Here is a 22,213-nt window from a genome sequence, read left to right on the forward strand (position 1 = left end):
CTACAAAAGTTATAAAATATCAGTAAAGCTCCATTACAGCTGTTGTACTTGATGAAATATTTATGAAGAAGTTTTTTTTTTCTCACATTTCCTACCATCCACCCCTAAGTATATTCACACACACACACACACACACACACATACACACACACTTAAGCATGTGTTTTGCCACATTTCTCTCACAATTTCTGTTTCAGTATAGTGGGGTTGTATCAATCAAATAACTTTACACTTACAGTGAGTGTTAACAAGGTGTGTATTGCTAAAAAGATGCCAGTGTGTTTAAACAGTATTTAAAAAATCCCAACAACACTGCTACACCTGATACACTTATATCAGAACAACACATTTTACCATGTGTGCAGTGCTTAGAAAGGTTCACTACTCTAACATCTGGTCGGGGGAGGTTCAATAGGGGACCCTTCAGATTAATAAATTAGACACACAGGGTGACAAAATATACAGAGCAACAGACCGGCTACAGTCAGTAATTGAATACAAACCAGGTTGAATTGAATACCAGGTTATCTGTATGGTAGGTGTATTCAATGTATGTATCAGCTAGATGTAAATAATAAAGTGCTGAGTGAGTGTACACTGATGAGCCAAAACTTTTTGTAATAATCTGTCATGTCGTATATTCAATTAGATGGTAGTTACTTCTGGTACTTGTGTTACATGCAGCAAAAGGACCTGCTGGTAATGGCCTGGTACCAAATACCACATGATACCTTTAGTTTAAAACTGCAAAAACTTAGATGACACTGTCAGGTGCCATGGTACCAAAATAAACCATCAACTAATTTGGAAGTAAAAAAAATCATTAATAAAATATAAACAAGTTAGTTCAGCACTAGAAGAAACACTGGGTGGGACTGGATTGCTGTAGGGTTTTGTACATCAGTACTTTATTTGCATACTGTGGTCTGTGAACAGCTTTACCATGTAATGCCTTCAAATCTAACCTGTATGCATGTGCACCAAGACTGCTAGGTCTGTCCCTAAACACCAAAATAAACTAAGGGCTAATGCACTCACTTAGTTCAGCCAATCATTAAAGATCAGACGACAGCAACAAATGAGGTGATTTGTCAGTTATGACGTCAGTCCGGTCGAAACAAGGTCTGGGAAGAGTGTCGAGCACACAAGCTACTGAGACGGGGTTCTGGGACTGCTAAAGGAGGTCAGTTATTCTGACAATCAGCTAAAGCTAATCAGCTTAATGGTATCAGGCATCTGTATCTGTATGTAGGATAAAGCAGTGGTAAAACCATGGAAATAAAATGACATGAATACAAATGTTTCATATTCCATAAATGCATAATTCTTACATTAAATTACTGCTGAGATCTGCATATTCATTAACATTAATAAAACAAAGTACTCCTTAAATCCTGAATGGCCTCGTCTCATTGCACAGGTAAGTGAACACAAGCACAGATGGTAAGAAAGTGGACACTGAAAGAGGTTATAAAGGTGCAGACTTACAGAAGTATTTGAGTGTTTCCTCGATCTGCTCGTAGGTGAGTCCCAGAGCGGCCTCAGGTGGCAATAATGGAGTGTGTAGCCAGTCATCATGGTCGTACCCAAACACGTGATCTGCCCGCAGAGTGTATCTGGGTAACTCCTCTGTCAGCAAACTTACTATCTCCACCTCTGGCAGGTCCACACCGGAACACAGATCTGCATGTAGGTGATACAGGTCAAAATTAGAAAAAATATTTGGATTACCTCTGGCCTGTGATGAACTGTTGACCTGACAGGGGTGACAGGGGATCTTTCGCCCACTGAATAAGACCCACTGCAACCCTGACCAGGATAAATCAGTGGTAAAACAAACAATGAATGAATGAATGAGGATTTAGATGACCTTTGTTTTTCAGATTTCACTTGATGCCAATATTGCATCCATGCAAATAACATACAAAATTAATTTAACATGTTTTTTAAACTGTTAGCTCAGTCGCATATTGTATTTCTATAAAAAATAAATAAATAAAAGGGGCATTAAAAGTGGTTCACTTAATTCCTAAAATTTTTAAAAAAAATGATCAGTTCAGCAGTAGCTGAAGCCCCTACCTGTGAGAGTGGACACATCATTGTGTGTTTTATCCAGGGGCAGGCCATGGCTCAGGTTTCCGTGAGACAGGTAGAGGTCGTGGGTGAGGGGACCACATCCCTCCTCCTGGTCCCCGTTCAGGGTGAAGAATGCCCGCGACTCCAGCAGGGCCTTAAGGAGGCTGAACTGAGAAAAGGGAACCTAGGTGGGGTTGGAGCTGCTGCTGGGGTACACTAGAATTCAGGCTTCAGTGAACTTCTGAAAGCCTACTGTGAAGTGGTTGAGCTGATACCTGGTGGATCAGAGATAGAAAGAGAAGCACTGGGACAGGATCAGTGTGCACTTCTTTATCTGACCTACAAGAAAGAAAAGGTGGAGAACATTTAGAAAGAAGTATTTCTCCAGTCCGAATTTGTAAATATTTAATGCTAGAAAAGGCTATTTATTATTATTAATAGAAATGTCATATCCTGTCAGTTATGGACACAGTGACACTTGCCATACAGCTTTTTTTTACAGATATCAAAATGTCAATCATTTCTACACACTTCTTCTATAAATTGCTGGATGTATAGTTCACATATTTTAAGAAAACCCACAGTAAACTTATTTAAAAGCTTTTATTGCAACAGAAATGTGTCTAAACTTTTGACTTTAACTGTATATAACAATGTCTTCATTCATTTTTATTGTAATTAAGGGGAAAGACAAGAACAAACAACAGTGATGTTTTTGTGCAACCCATATCACATTTCTCCTAAAAGCAGACCAGCCTGCTCAATACCATTGATCTGAAACAGTAGACGCTTTTACAAATCTGCAGCAAGAAAGACCATGGCAGGACTGCATTCATCTCTCCTGGATCATATATCGAATCACTTGGTAGACTAAATAATTTATAGGTTATTTACTAACATCGGATGTTACTCGTGGGTACTTTTTTAAATGCCACAAACAAGTGTCTGGAGCTTGCTAAAAGCTATTAGAACTTTGACTTGAACTTAGTTCTGTCGTCAGGACAGTCTAACACAGCATTTTGGCAACAAACACAAAACTTTTGCTGATTTCTTTGAACTGATAACCAACTGTCAACCTATTGACAACTAGCTGACAAGCATATAGGATATAGAAAACACATCAGATAATAAAAAGCAAAGCAGTGTAACAACTGCAAATGTGGCAGTTAGGTGGAACAATTAAGATGAACATAAACACCATGAACAAAACCAGTTTAGTAAGACGTAGGTCCTACACAAACTCAGTAGCATAGAGTTCATTACAAGCATTAAATACACATGCTTATCATATTGAATAGAGATGCATTCTGTATATCAAAGATCTTCCAGACAACATAACGGTAGTTATAATAAGATTATAATCAGAGCGTTATCTTTATACTTGGGCATGATACAAAAATCCACATCACATTCAAAATTAAAATAAATAATGTTACTCATAGACCCACAAATGCAGAGTTTTTTTATGCAGTCTCAATAAATGTGCAAAACAGCTCCCTTTTTATGATTTTAATGTGTAATAGTGTAGCCATTCATAATTTAAATACTATAAATGCATGGAAAAGTTTTCCTGCTTGGATTTGAATCTCAAAATGTACAGACTGAATCTGGGCTCTCAATTGAAATCAAGCATCAGCTGTTTAAAATAAATGTAAATAACATTTTTACCAACAGAAGTAATGGAACAATGACTTCTTTTGGTTATCGGTAACCTTAAATATAAAGGTTACAACAAGCAATGTTTTACAACAACTAACGTATAATGTATAATAGCGTTAATTAATACATATAATTAATATACTACATAGTAATTACTATACTACATATTATAGTATTGCATACCAATCAATAATTACTAACAGTTCAGAACTCAATAAATGAGAATATCAATTTACTGGATACCCATGATACTTATAATAAAATAATATAATAATAATTATTATTATTATCATTTTTATTTAAAAAATAAACTATATTAAAATGTTACTTTATTATAAAAGGTATTTACATCTTAGGATTTAAGCTTTTATTTTGGCATTACAAAAAGTAATAATAATAATACTAATATAATTTATTTTAGCACCCATTTCACAGTCTTGAGGTCGCTTTACAGAGAACTCCGTTCAACTTTAGTGACATGAGGAGCAAAGTTGAACTGTAGGATATCTCTAGGCCAGTTAGCACCCACTCAGCAGAGCTCCCTGCCAACCGTGCTGGAGCAACAGACTGTGTACGTGTGTGCCGTCACACAACACAAGATATAAAGCTGCTGACAGGCTGAGAGAGAGAGAGAGAGCGAGCGAGCGAGCGAGCGAGCGAGAGAGAGAGAGAGAGAGAGAGAGAGAGAGAGAGAGAGAGAGAGAGAGAGAGAGAAAAACAGGGAAACAAAGAGCAACAGGACAAAGGGAAGTTCTTGAGCTTCTAAAGCCTCCTGTCACAACCACACTGAATAATGCACTTTAATTAGAGTAAGGGGTACTTTGTCTTTGATTGGCTAAAAAAGACATGCTGAATGGTTTCCTTGGTGACTGTGACCGGCTTGATCATGTAGTATCTATCTGTGGGGCTTCATGGTCAAAAAGCACAAACTACTTTGCCCAAACACAAGAACACTTCAACTTCCTACTGCACTGCATAAACCAATACTACCTGCTTATTGTGCATAGTGAAAATGTGCCAGATCAAAACATGGTGTAACTTAAACAAACTAATGTTACTGGTCTGTAGGACAAAGTAAATACAGTGTATCACAAAAGTGAGTACACCCCTCACATTTCTGCAAATATTTTATTATATCTTTTCATGGGACAACACTATAGAAATAAAACTTGGATATAACTTAGAGTAGTCAGTGTACAACTTGTATAGCAGTGTAGATTTACTGTCTTCTGAAAATAACTCAACACACAGCCATTAATGTCTAAATGGCTGGCAACATAAGTGAGTACACCCCACAGTGAACATGTCCAAATTGTGCCCAAAGTGTCAATATTTTGTGTGACCACCATTATTATCCAGCACTGCCTTAACCCTCCTGGGCATGGAATTCACCAGAGCTGCACAGGTTGCTACTGGAATCCTCTTCCACTCCTCCATGATGACATCACGGAGCTGGTGGATGTTAGACACCTTGAACTCCTCCACCTTCCACTTGAGGATGCGCCACAAGTGCTCAATTGGGTTTAGTCCATCAACTTTACCTTCAGCTTCCTCAGCAAGGCAGTTGTCATCTTGGAGGTTGTGTTTGGGGTCGTTATCCTGTTGGAAAACTGCCATGAGGCCCAGTTTTCGAAGGGAGGGGATCATGCTCTGTTTCAGAATGTCACAGTACATGTTGGAATTCATGTTTCCCTCAATGAACTGCAGCTCCCCAGTGCCGGCAACAATCATGCAGCCCAAGACCATGATGCTACCACCACCATGCTTGACTGTAGGCAAGATACAGTTGTCTTGGTACTTCTCACCAGGGCGCCGCCACACATGCTGGACACCATCTGAGCCAAACAAGTTTATCTTGGTCTCGTCAGACCACAGGGCATTCCAGTAATCCATGTTCTTGGACTGCTTGTCTTCAGCAAACTGTTTGCGGGCTTTCTTGTGCGTCAGCTTCCTTCTGGGATGACGACCATGCAGACCGAGTTGATGCAGTGTGCGGCGTATGGTCTGAGCACTGACAGGCTGACCTCCCACGTCTTCAACCTCTGCAGCAATGCTGGCAGCACTCATGTGTCTATTTTTTAAAGCCAACCTCTGGATATGACGCCGAACACGTGGACTCAACTTCTTTGGTCGACCCTGGCGAAGCCTGTTCCGAGTGGAAACTGTCCTGGAAAACCACTGTATGACCTTGGCCACCATGCTGTAGCTCAGTTTCAGGGTGTTAGCAATCTTCTTATAGCCCAGGCCATCTTTGTGGAGAGCAACAATTCTATTTCTCACATCCTCAGAGAGTTCTTTGCCATGAGGTGCCATGTTGAATATCCAGTGGCCAGTATGAGAGAATTGTACCCAAAACACCAAATTTAACAGCCCTGCTTCCCATTTACACCTGAGACCTTGACACATGACACCAGGGAGGGACAACGACACATTTGGGCACAATTTGGACATGTTCACTGTGGGGTGTACTCACTTATGTTGCCAGCTATTTAGACATTAATGGCTGTGTGTTGAGTTATTTTCAGAAGACAGTAAATCTACACTGCTATACAAGTTGTACACTGACTACTCTAAGTTATATCCAAGTTTAATTTCTATAGTGTTGTCCCATGAAAAGATATAATGAAATATTTGCAGAAATGTGAGGGGTGTACTCACTTTTGTGATACACTGTACATTGTGATTCAGAGCAGACATAAATTCACAGATAACTAGACAGAATTACCATAATTCTCTCCAAATAGGGCTATTATTTTAACAATGCACATTGTGTAAATTATCTTTAATAATAAAGGTTATGATTAAATAACCTTACTTTTAAATACAGAGCAAACAAAGTGAATTAAATGGTGATCCAAAGCAAATGTAATGAAACAGGATATTCCCTGTCCCATATTTGTAAATGAAAGACAATTTACTGTAGTTTTTACAGTGGACATAAATGCCCTGTTTCTTTTGCTTTACATATCTCCATTGCTTTCCAACCACTATCACCAACTGATTTTATTGGTGGTATAAAATGGCCAGACCTAGTGCACATCCACAGATAAGCTATTTACCATAAAGTGATTTACAGTTGGTGTCTTACTGTTCCAGTATCATGGATATGATGGTAATAATATTTTTTTTTTTAAATCAGTGTGTAAACAGATTCGGAAATTAAGCTTTTACAAGCAAACAGTCTATAATCTCTAGTAATAAAAGGAAAATAAAATAAAATTCTGGGCAGGATTTTTCCCCCTAAAGTCTTTTCCTTAGTCTTTGAATAGTGCAATAACATGTGGTAATATTTAGATATTTAATAATGCTGGTTGCAAAATTCCAAACATGTACCTTAAAGTCATTTAAGGTTCTGTTATGTTCATTTAACTTAAGTTTTTAAAACTAAAAAAACTCTTTTATATAAATGTTTTATACTAACCTAAGAGGAAGTTTATAAAAGCAAACACCTTTAATGAAATTCCCCTTATTCAGAGACACACCTTCACTTATTACACATTTATTACCTTAGTAATGTTGGCTATAAAACAGAAAAAGTAAACTGTCCGCATGCTGTCCTGCACACTCCACCCAGGGCTACAAGGAGAATACTGTACAAATAACTGAACTAAAAGACTAAATACACAGCATTAATGAATAACTAGGCTTACGTTTAGAAATGGGGCCATTTAAAGATATTCAAGATTATTATAAGCTTATTAAAGGATTTTACTCTACCCACTATAACAATGCCCATAAAGTGAAATGAATTCATTCTTAACTGGTGTCCAAATTCCCCTTTTCTATTTCCGCTACAACACCAATAACTGGCTGAAAGCTACACTAAATGTAAAGTGACATCACAGTATCAATGGTTTCTCTTTGCAAGCAAGTAATGTTAAACATTACAAACATGATGACGGTGGATCTGGAGCCTATCCTGGAAACTCTTAGTTCAAGGTAGTATTTAAGGATTACTTCTAAGTACACTAAAGTAGAGTCCTTATTTGCTCATTTGCAACAGAACATTAAAGTGAATTTAAAATAACATAAACCAATATTAACAAAACAAAGAGTGTAATAACAAAATGTAACAACAACAGCAACAGCAATCCTCAGATCTTAATGTCTGTAGACAGACCATTTGAACTTTTTGGGTCTTATTATGTCTGGCACAAGGTAAATACAGACTCTCTTTGTAAGAACACAGCGATAGTACAATGATGGGGTCATTTTCTGTTAGACAATGACCAGAGCACAAAGCTCACCTCTAAATTACTCAAAATAAACTGAATGTTTTGAAGTGCAATAGTCAAAGTCCTGACTAGCTATTAAGGTAAGGTAATTCCCTTATTAAGGTTACTTTTTTACAGCAGTGATAAGGATGTGGGAATGTTGTGTTTTTACTTCAGTTTGTGTATTATCATGTTTTGTCCTACATATCCTTTAAAGACAAAATTACAAATATTTGGTGGCTTTGGATTTAAAAAAAAAAAAACTTAATAAACTTAATAAACTTAAACTTAACTTAATCTTTGGGGCCAAAACTGATTTTTTTTTTAATTATATTTAAAAAAAACTAAACATTCTGTACATTCAAGTATTAATACTTGTCTTCTTAATTTCTGTAAACACAACACGCCCATTGTTCTATTGTGAGATAATTACTATGATTACTAGATAATTACTATGTCATGGGAATTTGGCATCAGAACATTTTACTTGCAGACTCATGATGAAATTACTAAAACATATTTTGTCTGTGAAAGTCACAAAAAGAAATTTATAAAATAGGGATGCAAACTGATTTATTTTGACCAATTACTGACCATCTTTAGTCAGCATTTTAGCATTCTTTTAAAATGTAAAACACATCTTCCAGTTTCCTATTAACAAGTTACAGAGGCTTTATTGATGAACGGTAAACATGGTATTAATGAAGAACAGTAAGAGGAAGAAAAACACTGTAAACAGAACTAGTTAAGAATTCAGTTCAGAATGTAGATAAGCAGATATCTACCTTTGTACAGAGACATGATGCAAAATATCCACATAATTTTTGTAATGCAATGTTATAAACTTCTCCATATGTGAAAAGTTTTATGTTAAGACTGCATAATGATGCTAACTAGCTTTGTTGTTTGTGATTTACAGTTCCAGCATTTCTTTTTTAAATAATATAAGTTTGTAATACTTTTTTTCCTGTTGGGGTTACAATCTCATTTTTAACTAATAGCATTAATGGAACAATGATTTCTTTTTCGGTTATTGTAGTGGTTAATCAATGACATTGAGAGTTCTACCCTGAACGTGGCCATTATACAGCATACTGTTAACATGTAGTCAAACAACAGTGGCTATAAATCTTGTAAAATGACTGCATCACAAGCATTTTTTTTCCTTGGACTCTCTCTGATTCGCTCTGCAAACCAGCCCACCAGATCAAACACATGCTCTACAATACAGAGTAGATGTTACACATTAACCTACCGTAGCTCTCCCATAAACCCTTTTCATTCTACCTGCCACTACAGTTCAGGATTCTGCCCACCAAGTCTTTTTAAATATGGGTCAAATAGATAAAGCATTTTCGTTTTAGAGGGAAAATATATTGTTTGACAAGTTTGATTGTGGTTGTGGAGGAACTTGGCTGGCCTGAACAGAGCCATGACCTCAACACCACTGAACACCTTTGTGATGAATTGGAAGGTTAATTGTGAATAAAACCATTGTGACCAAAGGCTGCCAAATCTTACAAATGTTTTGTAGACTCAAATTGCACAAATTCCCACAGTAACATCTACAATCTTGTCAAAAGTCTTCCCAGAGAATTGGAGCTTGCAATGGTTTCAAAAAGGGGGGACTTTATATAAATGCCTGGTTAAACCTGGGTTATAAGCATTAGAACTTTGGGTACTTAAATAGATTGAAATTGAACGCTGATCAAACCCTTCTGTTTTTCACTGTATCTTAGTATACTGTTAACTGTTTATCTACAACAGAATACTTAGTGTGCTAATGGAAGTATAATTAGTCACATGAATTCAGGTGAATATACTGATGAATAGGAAACAGAGTCCACATTCAAGATAATCTCACACCCTAATATGTAGTTTAAAATACTGCTGCAAAGCTTATCTTTCATTGATCTGTTCCAAAATACAAAAAATTATGAAACTGCTAGGGGAAGCAGTAACCACAATTTGTGGAAATGGGCAAAACCACTATGAAAAATATCTACAAAAATTTGAAGCTGGGGGAAGTGCCAAAAGCCTGCTTGACTGTGGACAGTTTCAAGCATGTTCAAGCAGCTTCTAATTCATAGCAGATCTGTTTTTGATGTGTGAATTACATCTGACCATCTGGACCATATCCTTTCAGCATAAGGTGACAGTTCATTTTCATGTGTTTTCCTGACCCTGGCAAAGAGACCACCGTACTGGCTCTATATACCTGGACACAGAGAGGTTACCAGATATAATAAGCAAGGCCATAATCAAAATAAGTATTTGATCCCCTGCTGATTTTGTAAGTTTACCCCCTTACAAAGACTTGAACAGTCTATAATTTTTATGAAAGATTTATTTTAACAGAGAGAGACAGAATATCAACAAAAAATCCAGAAAAAAAACATTAAATAAAAGTTATAAATTAATTTGTATTTAATTAAGGGAAATAAGTATTTGATCCCCTACTAACCAGCAAGAATTCTGACCCCCACAGACCGGTTATGTGCCCATGAGGTACACAAATTAGTCCTGTCCCTGTATAAAAGACTCCTGTCACAGAATCAGTTTCTTCCGTTCAAATCTCTCGACCACCATGGGCAAGACCAAAGAGCTATCAAAGGACGTCAGGGACAAGATTGTAGACCTGCACAAGGCTGGAATGGGCTACAAAAGCATCAGCAAGAAGCTTGGTGAGAAAGAGACCACTGTTGGTGCGATAATTCGAAAATTGAAGAAATACAAGATCACAGTCAATCACCCTCACTCTGGAGCTCCATGCAAGATCTCACCTGGTGGGGTAAGAATGATTCTGAGAAAGGTGAGGTCAGTCCAGAATTACACGGGAGGAGCTTGTCAATGATCTCAAGGGAGCTGGGAGCAGAGAAATGCTGGATATGACCCCAAGAACACCATCCCCAGCGGGCATTTCTTTGCCTACAAACACGGCGAGTGGAGTTGATGCCAAAGAGCTCAATTTTGGTCTCATCTGACCATATCACATTCTCCCAAGCTTTCTCTGAATCATTCAGGTGTTCATTGGCAAACTTCAGACGGGCCTGTACATGAGCCTTCTTGAGCAAAGGGACTTTGCGGGCACTGCAGGATCTCAATCCATTACGGCGAAGTGTGTTACTAATGGTTTTCTTGGTGACTGTGCTCCCAGCTCCCTTGAGATCATTGACAAGCTCCTCCCGTGTACTTCTGGACTGACCTCACCTTTCTCAGAATCATTCTTACCCCACCAGGTGAGATCTTGCATGGAGCTCCAGAGTGAGGGTGATTGACTGTGATCTTGTATTTCTTCCATTTTCGAATTATCGCACCAACAGTGGTCTCTTTCTCACCAAGCTTCTTGCTGATGGTCTTGTAGCCCATTCCAGCCTTGTGCAGGTCTACAATCTTGTCCCTGACGTCCTTTGATAGCTCTTTGGTCTTGCCCATGGTGGTCGAGAGATTTGAATGGAATAAACTGATTCTGTGACAGGAGTCTTTTATACAGGGACAGGACTAATTTGTGTACCTCATGGGCACATAACCGGTCTGTGGGGGTCAGAATTCTTGCTGGTTGGTAGGGGATCAAATACTTATTTCCCTTAATTAAATACAAATTAATTTATAACTTTTATTTAATGTTTTTTTTGTGGATTTTTTGTTGATATTCTGTCTCTCTCTGTTAAAATAAACCTTCCATAAAAATTATAGACTGTTCAAGTCTTTGTAAGGGGGTAAACTTACAAAATCAGCAGGGGATCAAATACTTATTTCCCCCACTGTATATTGGGGGGGACACATTCAATATTCAGATATGCTCAGTGTACCCCCCCCCCCCCCCCCCCCCATACTGATGTAAAAATTATTTTAAAAAAAACACAATTCTCTCACTAGCATTGCGCAATCTTAGGATCTCTCATTGTTTCCATTAGTTGTTTTACAATTGCAGGAAACACCCCCCCCCCCCCCCCCCCCCCCATGTTTAATTCATTCCTTGCTAATAAGGAAGCAGGAAGCCATGCAAAAACAAGTTAAAATACACTGTAAAACTTGTAACAACACCATATTATATATTATATGCATGACATGACATTTGACAAGACAAATTTTCAGAAAAAAAAAAAATTTCTGGACACAGACACACTCCAATCATTCAGTTAAAGAAAAAGAACAGTTGTAGCAACAATTAAAATCCAATGACTTAAAATACAAATCTAAATCTAAAATCATTTTCAATCTAGCCATGAGTATGACACTATTATAAACAAAGAATAGTAGTTGTAAACAGTGATAAAATATTATATAATATTTACAGTGATTTTGACATGTCTATTAACATGTCTTAAGTAGTGCGGGTTGTCAAAGGAATAACATCTTATATAAATGCATTTATTCTAATAGGTTACCATAGTAATAGCATTTTCAACATAGCAGCTTATTCACAGAAATGTGTTAGCTAGACGCTCCAAATTATTTAATGTAACCCATCAGTAAACAGAACAAAAACTAAAAGTCTGGTTTATTGCTGTTAGTTTTGGCTCACTTGCTCTTCAGCAGACTAAAAAGTAGTTCATTATTTTTTATGTAATACATACTGTATATATGAGCAAGACTTGATCATGATTTATTCCTTACTGACTGTGTGTATGTTTTTGGGTGTTAAAATTCACCCAGAAATTTGCAGCATGTAATAAATAATTGAAGCCATTTTTATGCTGATTGTAATGACAGAAATTATGTCTGTCATTGTTATCACTGTTTACTAAGGCATTGTATGTGAAACTACTATAAATGTTTACTTTAATAGCTAACGTTAATGTTAGCCTGTGCTAACTTGGGGCTGCTGCTGAATGTACCACCTGTCCTGGAAGGCAGATGACATTTAGCATACAGCTAATTCAGGAACAGACATTCCACTGCCCATATATCTATCATATAAACATGAGGACAAAATGGCCAGTGGCTCAGTGGTTAAGGTACTGGACTAGTAAACAGAAGGTTGCCGGTTCAAACCCCGCCACCACCAAGTTGCCACTGTTGGGTCCCTGAGCAAGGCCCTTAACCCTCAATTGCTCATTGTGTAAGTTGCTTTGGATAAAAGCGTCTGCTAAATGATGAAAATGTAAATGTAAAATAAGTGTGTGTGACTACAAAATGTCTAATCTAACACATGTTAAATTAGTAACAAGTGTTTTTTCTTTCATGTATATGTAGGAATAATTTAAGTAGTAAAGAAGTTAGTAAGGATTTGAAAGCAGTTCTGAGTATATTATAATAAACAGCAAGAAATAAGCAAGATCAAATCAGCATGAACTTTTTTATCCCTAAATTATCTAGAAACTGCAGAGATACACATAATACTACGAATAAAATTGTATGGTTAGAAGTGTGAATGTTCTTTGGGTTTACTTACCAAAGTTCCTGCATTGGGTTAAAGGACAGCCAAGCTGTTATAGTGACACCCTGGAAGTCACGTTCAAAAGCTGCTGTGCCTGTGTCCTCGACCTGTTCCCTCCCTGAGCTACATTCTCTTTCTCATGTCCCATGCAGTGAAAGCACCTCCTGTTCAGTGAAAGGGAGTGAAGGGGGGAGTCGGAGGGGGCAGGGGAGGAGAAATGGACAGCGATATCAGCGACTGAAGGAAATAGAAGGAGGAGACAAGGTGGGGGAGGGAGATATGAATAAAAGGTAGAGAGAGGTGGACAGTAGGTAAAAGAGTAAACAGAGAATGGGTGAGGCACATTTATATGAAGAAACCTGAATACGGAAGTAGAGAATGACATACATAAACAGGATAAAACCATGAGTCAGCATGGTCTGATTCTAATATGCAAACACAGCTGCTGGCACATGTTTTCTCCCTACTTAATTAATTCCAATAAATCAGACTGTCTACTAACAATATTCAGTTATTCTTATAGCTCCAGATCATTAACTTAAGTGTACTACCGTCTAAGCAGCCAGTATGCCAGTATGTCTATCCCAAAGCTGAATGTCCATTTCATAGATTTTGTGTTCCCTATCTGTTTTGACCACTTTGTATTTTAAAGTTGGACATTAGGATAAACTAATGATTGTATGTCATCAGGATCATAATGTTATTAGGATAAACATGTGTCCATCGGTTTCCCACTGAGACTCCAGCACGCAGCACAGACACTGATGCAAATCACTGGGTATTGTGTTTTGCATTGCTAAGGAATAGGCTCCACTCACACCTGCAAGAACCAACCACCCATTAAATATAAAAAGCTTCATTAATGCTCTGAAAAGCGTACTTTTATCTAATGTGAAATCACATTTTAATTTCCTTTTGTTTTTATCAACTATTTTGTCCTGGTCAGTGTCAGGGTGGGGGACACTGGACACAAAATAGGAAAGATAACACAACTGTCAGTCCATTGCAAGGCTTCGGCTACTTTCAGAAATGTCCCCTGGTCATATTTACAGTGGTTTTTACCCTGCAGTATGTAACACAACAGTGTTATCCGCACAGCTTACTTTTTACACTTACTTTTTACCTTTTACTTTTTACACACTACTTTTTACACGTTTTACACACTACTAGTCGACTAGTGCGTGTTCCCCACATCCAAATCCCTTTTTCATTAAAAAACATTGTCACACGCGGGGCACCAATGATGGCCTGAAGGCTAGCATACAGCTCCATACGATACATGTGCACCAGCAGATTTTTACACTGAGCAAATTACAAAACACAAAAAATACAAAAATACAAAAATACAAAAAAAGACATGGTCTCTACGATCCCCATCTTCTCATGCCGGCACCTCAACTAGACTGTAAGAGTGACTGTTGCAGCACCATGTACAGTGTATCACAAAAGTGAGTACACCCCTCACATTTCTGCAAATATTTCATTATATCTTTTCATGGGACAACACTATAGACATGAAACTTGGATATAACTTAGAGTAGTCAGTGTACAGCTTGTTTAGCAGTGTAGATTTACTGTCTTCTGAAAATAACTCAACACACAGCCATTAATGTCTAAATAGCTGGCAACATAAGTGAGTACACCCCACAGTGAACATGTCCAAGTTATATCCAAGTTTCATGTCTATAGTGTTGTCCCATGAAAAGATATAATAAAATATTTGCAGAAATGTGAGGGGTGTACTCAAGGACGGATTAAGGATAGTCTGGGCCCCTGGGCAAACATAAATAAATTAATACATTAAACAACCTGTCAATAACTAACCCTAACACAAGAATCTATTTTATATAAGTTTCTTTCTACTCTTCTTTCTTGCAAAGTCATCCACTAATTCATCAAAATTAAGCTGTCTGACCAAATCTGATTCAATGGCCAGAAGTGACAGTGAGTTCAGGCGGTTTTGGCGCATCCTAATCCTGAGTTCATTCTTAATACGAGCCAGTTTGGAGAATGAACGCTCCCCTTCACAATTTGTGATAGGCACAGTCAAAAAAAGTCTAAGTGCTATGTAGACATTTGGAAAGGTTGACTGTAAATTCAAATTTATCATGGTTTTGAGCATTTTACTAGGACATTTTTCTTTTTCTGTTATGAATGATTTGTATTGTATCAATTCATCTGCCAGGCTCATGTTCAGATCTGAAGGATCTGCTGCAGCGAGTGAGTTAGCCTTTAAAGTGAGCTCACTGTTGGACATATTGTCAGGCATGAAAAGAACATCAAATAGCTTAGTTAAGTGTGTGTATGCATTCAAACTGCTTGAAATTGCTTGTCTTAAATTTAAATAATTGCAAAATTGCTAAATTAATTTGTGTCTCTGCGCTTGTATTAATTTTGAAACAATACAAATTCAGAAACATTAAGTAAGGGCCTGAATCGCATATTTGCAACAAAACGTCTGTTATGAAATATGGTAGCTTGCCTGGCAATTTGTAGGTCCCTAGAAAGTCAAGGAGCCATGGTAAACGACTTCTATGGAAGTCAAGGGCCCCATAGCAGGGGCCCTCGTGATCAAGGGCCCTCTAATGGTATGCCCTGCTCTTCTCTAGGGCCCCCTGGTAGGGGCTCTCATAACCAGGGCCCTCTAAAAATATGCCCCCCTCTTTCCTAGGACCCCTAATAGCCAGAAGTCGAAGTCAGAGCAGTGCCACAACGCCTCATCCATTTTCATAAGGGGCCCAAAAGCATGGCTAGGGCCCAAAAGCATGGCTAGGGCCCCCAAAAGCATGGCTAGGGCCCAAAAGCATGGCTAAGGGCCCAAAAAGCATGGCTAGGGGCCCCAAAAGCATGGCTAGGGCCCCCAAGAGGCCCTGGGGTCAAAGTCCCTAATAGTCAGAGGATCCTTAAAATGGAGGGCCCTCGGAAATAAAAATATATTGTATCATAAATGTTGATAGGCATCGCAAAATGTTTTGGGCCAGGGCCCCCCCGGGGCCCCCTGACCTCAAGGGCCCCTGGGCGCTGGCCCCACTGGCCCGGTCAGTAATCCAGCCATGGGTGTACTCACTTTTGTGATACACTGTATGTGATTCAATGGATTTGGCTTTTATCCCTCAGACACTCCCGATTTGTATCTATAGTGCACCCGACCAGCTCAGTGCAGAGATCTGTGTTATGCTTTTGTTCAAACATCAGTCCACAAATCAGGGGCAGGGGACTTTAGGGTATTTTTTTTATTCGATTAGGTGTCACCTTGCAACACGTCTTACATACTGTAGATCATAAATACTGACCTTATTTGAGATGAGCTGGACTTGTCTAGTCTTAAAGCCAATTATCAATTAAATTTAGTTAACTGGCTTATGAAATTGCCATAAAAGCAATTTCATTTTCCTGGACATATTTGTACCTTTAATAAATGAAATGAACAATTTAAAACTATATTTAGTGTTTGCCCAAATTGCTTAATTACTTACTAATTAGTATTGGTTAGCAGAAACCCATAACTTAAGGTTACAAATGATTCCAAACTATGACAGTGAAATAAGGCCGCTCAGGTGGCACAGCGGTAAAACACGCTAGCACACCAGAGCTGACATTTCGAACTCGTTGGTTTGAAACTCAGCTCTGCCTTCCGGCTGGGCTAGGTGGCTACATGAACAATGATTGGCTTGTTGTTCTTACAGGGTGGGAGCTGGATAGGGACTCTTTCATAACTGATGCAATTACGACCTCTGCTGGCTGATTTATGGCGCCTACTGCACGCGTGTGTTAGTCTTGCTCTCCTCAATCAGAAGTGGAGATCAGCATCAGTGAAGAGGAAGCGTAATGCAATCGAGAAATTGGATATGACTAAGTTGGGGGGAAAATTGGGAGAAATGCAAAAAAAAAAGCTCCACGAAACTGTAACTGTGTTTGAACTTGAATTTATTAATCGTGTGTAATCTGACACTACCTGTCCTGTCATGAAGTTAACCAAAGTGACGACGTTAAAATCCTCACACACACACACACACACACACACACACACACTACAACAAACTCCCTGTGACTGAAGTAAAGTAAGTATTTAAGTCAAGTGGGTATAAACTCAGAAGACAATTTAAATCTTTTTACCATGGTAAACACGTTGTGTGGTGTTGATGTAACCTATAGGTCTATATTTCATTAGAACTCCTTTAACTGTGTTTTCATTGAAACCTGACCGGACAGACTCCGTTCCACCCTGCCCAAACCAAACCGGACAGGAGAAGTCGTTCACATCGGTTAATTACATACACAGATAAATATTACACCGTTCTTTTAAAAGTAGAACTGTATATGAGGTAAACTTACTTTTAATCCTGAACTGTGCTGTCACCCGACTTGTTCAGCTTTTATACACCGCTTCTGGGCTGTCAAAGTGTCGGCTTCGTCTTCGTATACTACCATACTACTCAGTGTGCCACACGCTATGTAGCGTACTATTTTAAAATACTATTTAGTACAGAAGTATGCTGCTTCTGCCATGGCTGGTTAGCATGAGCGACTTGGTTTGAAGCTTAAAATTATGGAGCATGTAGTCCGAAAGAGGGCATCCTCTCACTGAGAAAGGGTTTTATTTTCATTACTAAAACATTTTACAGCTGAACTTGCATAGCTGTCATTTTCGTCTAATTAAACTTTTTTAAGAACCCCCCTAAACCCATGGATTTCTGATTGATCTGCATTCAGCAGGTGAGGAAGTATATTTATATGGCTTATTTCATACACATTCGTTTTTTGTATGAAAGTGATTTATTATAAAATAATAAATAAAAGGTAAAAGAAAGTCCAGTAAAACTGAATTAAGCATAAATGACTAAAACACCATTAGTTGAAATATTTACAAGTTTGAAATATTTAAAAGTTAGAAAGTGCAACCATTGCCGCTCAGGTGGCGCAGCGGTAAAGTACGCTAGCTCACCAGAGTTGGGGTTTCGAATACATCATATCGAATCTCAGCTCTGCCTTTCCGACTAGGCTGGGCGGCTGTATGAACAACGATTGGCTGTTGGTCAGGGTTAGAAAGTCGGATCATAGGTCCTCATAACTGGTGCGACTGCGGCCCTTGCTGGCTGACTGATGGCGCCTGCACAGGACTGAGGAATAATGCTGATGGGGGTGTGGCCCTCCATACACAGTGCCCGTCAGTGTATGAACTCGACTCGTGCAGGTGAAAAATGCACTATCTGTACTGACTGTGCGTACCGGAGGGGGCTCAAGTCAGTTGAGAGGTGTCCTCAGTCAGCGGTGAAGGGTCGAATCAGTATAGAGGACGCATTCAGGGTAATTGGACATGACTAGACTGGGGGATAAAAATTGGGGGGGGAAGTGCGAACGTTTTATTTAACGTCTTATTTAAAGACCAAAAATCAGTTATATTAATATTTAAAACAGTACAGTTACATCATATAATGCTTTTGCTTTCCAGATTAAACTGTTTTACATGAGAGGTTCAAAGTATACCCAAATAATCTGTTAACTGGATGTCTCTAACTGCAGGAGCAGCTTGTTTGTTTAAATTTCTTCAATATTTTAAATATGGAATTTGTCAGTGCTCAATTGTAGTAAATATCTGATTAACATATTGTAGGGCTTTTTTGTTTGATCCTAAAAACTGAGTGGAACCTTTTTTGACTTACAAACTCCATTTCAAGAAAGGTTGAGACGTTGTGTATAACTAATAGAAAATTATAGAAGAAACTTAAAGTAACTACGATACTAAAACAGTGTACAATAAGCTTGTAAGGGGACCATAATTTATTATAAATGAAGATACACCAAGGGTCTTTTGCAAAGATAGTCCTACTATTGAGATGTTATCTGTGTAATGCAGCTAAATCACAGAATAAATGTGAGCGACTGCATTCCTTTGGGAAATGTCATTGTAAATTAGAACTACCACACTCTATTCTGTAGAACAAATAGAGCTCTGTTTGAGAAGTGTCTGTGCTGCTAAATGTCTCTCAGATCTAGCATGAGACTCAGCTGTAGCACATTCTGAGCTTTTATCTTTTTCTTTAACCAACTTGGTAAGAGCTCCGTGAAATATTGACATCTGACCCCCATGATGTTTACAGCTCTAGATCATTGAAATATGAGGACTTTCTCATATTTGCTTTATTACTATTGTATCTCACAAAATTTATAATTCCTACCTTTTAGAGAAAAAAGATATTAGCAATGTCACCAGATATCAGACATTTCAAAATAAAGCATCAAGGTATAATCATTCATTCGAAACTGAAAATCCCTGAACATTTATTCATTTGCACATTCATTATTTATTTATTCATTCATCCGTTTATTCAACCTCACTTGTGGTATTCAGATTCAAGTTGAATGACCTTAAGATGCTTTGAGGCCATGTTCTGGGTCTATACCAACCTTGTGCTACAAAGCTAATACATTGTATTGCCCAACATCGCATGACAATAACCCTGATTTAATTTCAATTTAGTTGATCTAATGCTATTTGTGTTCAAACCTGGGTTTGATCCTTGCTGCTGATTTGTAAAGAGTTTCATATGGGTTTCCTCTAAGGACTCTTGTTTTCTACCACCTCTAAAAATCATACAGAAGATGGATTGGCAACTCACTGAGTGAGTAAATTAAGTGTTGGCCTAGGATGAATTGGGTGGCCTAGAATAAGTGTTGGCCTAGGATGAAAGACAAAGGAACTGGTGGTGGACCTGAGGAGGGTCAAGGCACCGGTGACCCCTGTGTCCATCAGGGGGGTTAGTGTGGACATTGTGGAGGACTATAAATATTTGGGAGTGCACATTGATAATAAACTGGACTGGACTAAGAACACTGATGCCCTCTACAGGAAGGGCCAAAGTCGGCTCTATTTTTTGAGGCGCCTGAGGTCCTTCGACATCTGCCGGACTATGCTCAAGATCTTCTATGAGTCTGTGGTAGCGAGTGCTATCCTCTATGCTGTTGCATGCTGGGGAAGCAGGCTGAGGGTGGCAGATGCCAACAGACTCAACAAATTGATCCGCAAGGCCGGTGATGTTGTTGGTGTGGAGCTGGACTCCCTCACTGCAGTGTCGGAGAGGAGGACGCTGTCTAAGCTGCAGGTTATTATGAACAATGGCTCCCACCCACTTTATGACACGGTGATGAGACAAAGGAGCACATTCAGTGCAAGACTCATCCTACCAAAATGCACCACAGAGCGCCACAGGAAGTCTTTTCTACCTGTGGCCATCAAACTCTATAATTCCTCCCTTAATGTGTGACATTATGGTTTATCTGTGTAATATTCAGTATTGATATGTGCAATATTCAGTTTTGATATGTGCAATATTCAGTTTTCATACGTGCAATATTCAGTATTAATATGTGCAATGTTCAGTTTTTTCATATGTGCAATATTCAGTTTTCACATGGGCAATTTATAATAACGTAAGCATTTTAATTATTTAATTGTGTGTATATAACTTTTTAACTTTAAAATTTTCTTCTTTTTTCTTTGTTTTAAGAGAGTAGAGTGTTTATTATTTTGACATAAATGGGTGCTACTGTAAAAAACTGCAATTTCCCTCTGGGATCAATAAAGTATTCTGATTCTGATTCTGATTCTGATTCTGAATTGGCATTCTGTTCATGGTGTGTTTCTGCCTTGCAATCAGCATTTCAATGTGGCACCTCGACCTTCCTGACCCTAACTAGGATGTAGTGAAAATTAATAAATGAATGAATGAATAATTTATTCAATTAAATAATTTTGTACATTTACCACAAACGCTAGCACACAACTACCCATACACTAATTTCTTTATGTAATTTGACCAGCTGATGGCAACCTTCTCCTTTGTCACAGGTCGCTGGTGTAAAAACAACCACACCCTTTGCCTATCATGAACAGTAATTTGACACTATCTGAGGTCAAATGTTCACAAGGTAAATGAAGGTTTAAGATCGTTAATGATATTCAAACAATAATTTGCATTTACCAGAATAAATCAATGACCTTGAATAAATCAATTCAATAAATCAATGACCTTGAATAATTACCATTGGTGGATGCTGTGGAATATGCTATTTTTTTTTTAATCACTTACAATATAAGTATGTAAATCAAGACTACTTCACTAAAACCAGGTGTTTACCTGTTAAAACCATTTTCATTAATAAGCAAATTAACCTCTATTTTCCACGTGTAGATAGCATAATGTTACATGCTTTACTAGCCTTTATCGCACTTTCATCAACAGAACTAATGACTCTTCAAGTAAATAACATTGTATTTTAATGAATTAAAAGTCATTTTCATACTGATGGATCAGATTGGCCCATTAGGGTTTTATAAGATATTATTTACACCACTGACTGAACCCTTATTTGCTTTTACCATATAAAGCATGGTTAGCATGGTTAATTAAATATATATTGATGTCAATAAAGTAATTTGAACCAAGACTCTTAATAAAGCAAGAATAATTAAGGATAGACTTGTTAATACTATGAATATAATAAAGAAACAGGAAAGCATGATTAGCTTTATCCTCTTTTTATTTCAGTAGGCTTTACTCAGTGGCACAATGTAACCAGTTTGGTTCATGCTGTGTTTGCTTCACAGACACATTTTTCCTGCTCACTCAAATTTCAGCTAATGACAGAAGACATAAACGTTACTCACAGTGATAAAAAAAAACTCATCTGCACATTTTTTTTTTATAATTTACACCTCCTCAAAGCAAAACAACACTGAAAAAAACAATCATGGTAATAAAACAAACACAAATTATACTACTTAATGGCTATCCAGCTGACAGCTCGTGGGCTACTTTAGTTTGTGGTGCTGTGTGATAGCTCAGGCTGTATTCCTGATATGGACCACCAACAGCTTAGC

The sequence above is a fragment of the Trichomycterus rosablanca genome, chromosome 17 (genome assembly GCF_030014385.1).
Source record: "Trichomycterus rosablanca isolate fTriRos1 chromosome 17, fTriRos1.hap1, whole genome shotgun sequence".
NCBI classification, from domain to species: Eukaryota; Metazoa; Chordata; class Actinopteri; order Siluriformes; family Trichomycteridae; genus Trichomycterus; species Trichomycterus rosablanca.